Raw genomic sequence first — 1917 nt, 5'->3', positions numbered from 1 at the left:
TTACCTATCAAGGGGGCCTTTACTATAATTGAACTTGTAAACATCATTAAGTTCATTTATTAATTGTTTTATTTATTCATTCAGCTTTTAGTGAGAGCCTACTATACGCATAGGACTGTACTAGAGGAGACAATGTAAAAATGTATAAGACACATTTCTTACTTTCACAGAGCTTAAAATTTAGTGGGGGATATAAGAAACATATATCAAAAGCCTCAATACTGGTGATGGTGTTGGTGACATGTAAGTGGCACGGTCTCAATGCTATCAGTACAGAAGAGAGAGGTCTTTAGGGCTGAACTAATCAGAGAATATGGATTAAGCCAGCATTTAAATTGGATATTTTAAAATAAGGCTTTTAATAGGTAGAGATGAATATTGAGGAAATAAAGACATTCCTGGTAAAATAAATGGCATGAGCAAGGGACTGGGATCAAGAAAATATAATACTTGTTTAGAAAATGGTGAGAAATCTAGATTGAGTGGAGCATCAAACTGTGTATGGCATCAGTAGCAAATACAGCTGGTTGAAGCTAAGTCACGAAATGCTACTAACTCCAAGCTAAATAACATGGATTTCATTCAATAGTTAATGAAGAACTACTGAAAAGTTTTTGTTTTTGTTTTGTTTTGTTTTGAAGAACAGTGGGAGGTTCATCAAAAACAGTGCTTTAGGAAAATTAACGTGACTTTGTGAGCAGGCTAGACTGCAAATGGAGAGTGTGGGAAGGATAGTGTGGATGTTGGGAGGCCATACTTTACCCACCAAGGACTAAGTGGTGCCAACTTTCTTTACGTACCTCCTACGGGTAGATTGAGAAGGCACAGTATAGTAAAAAGAGCATGGACCTAGGCCTAGTTACAGAACCCTGGCTTCGTAACTTTGGTACTTGTGTGACTTGAGGTCAGTCACTTGATGTTTCGGAGCCTCTGTTCCCTCAATTGTAGAACAGGAGTAATTTTTATTCTGTTGTCTAGTTTCCATGGGGATTAGGACATACTTGACAACAGTAGCTACACAGTATTATTAATGATTGAATGCAGTATTGAATTCATTTGCTTAAACTTTTTTAGTATTACGTGGGGCGACTTCCATTTGCTTTGACTGGTGGTCTATGCTAAAGCAAGATTATGAAAGCAGTTTATTAGTACAGCACCACTATACCTAGTATGTAAATTTTCTTTTGTATTCTCTGAAAAATCACCTCCATCTACTTGATTACTCTGGTCTTTATTCCAAATAGTAACTGCAATGTCAGCAGAAGCTTTTGAATAGTTGTTTCTCTAAATGGAATGTCTTTTACTCTTGCCAGGATAGGCAAAGTGTTAAATAAATACTCAATACTTTCTGTATTTTAATTTAATCAAAGAAGCAGTAATGGAATTTGACGGCTACTGGTGGAGGCAGAGAGAGTTGTCTAGAACTCTTCTACTTTGTTCTGTTTGTCTCTTATTCTTTCTTCCTTATTAGAATTTATTTTAAATAACTTCCCTGGACTAGGATGCCAGGCTATTGGTTCCAAGACATCACCACACCTATGAAAAAATTTGAGTATTGAGAAGTAATTTGGGGTTACTTTCCTTGGATCAAAGTTACTTAAACACTTAGATGAAAGTTTGAGACAAAAGGAATTTACCTATCAATAATTCGAAAACAATCTCCCTCTTCCAATTCCTGCTTTGCCATTACATATTCTAGCACAGGTATTTTCCCTCTTTCTTTCTTTCTCTCTCTCTCTCTCTCTCTCTCTCTTTCTTTCTTTCTCTCTCTCTCTTTCTCTCTCTCTTTCTTTCCTTTCTTTCTTTCCTTCCTTCTTTCTTTTTTCCTTTCCTTTCCTTTCCTTTCCTTTCCTTCCTTCCTTCCTTCCTTCCTTCCTTCCTTCCTTCCTTCCTTCCTTCCTTCCTTCCTTCCTTCCT

This window comes from Rhinopithecus bieti, unplaced genomic scaffold (assembly GCF_001698545.2).
Source record: "Rhinopithecus bieti isolate Rb0 unplaced genomic scaffold, ASM169854v2 scaffold_905, whole genome shotgun sequence".
Taxonomy (NCBI): domain Eukaryota; kingdom Metazoa; phylum Chordata; class Mammalia; order Primates; family Cercopithecidae; genus Rhinopithecus; species Rhinopithecus bieti.
Note: the sequence above shows the minus strand (reverse complement) of the source record.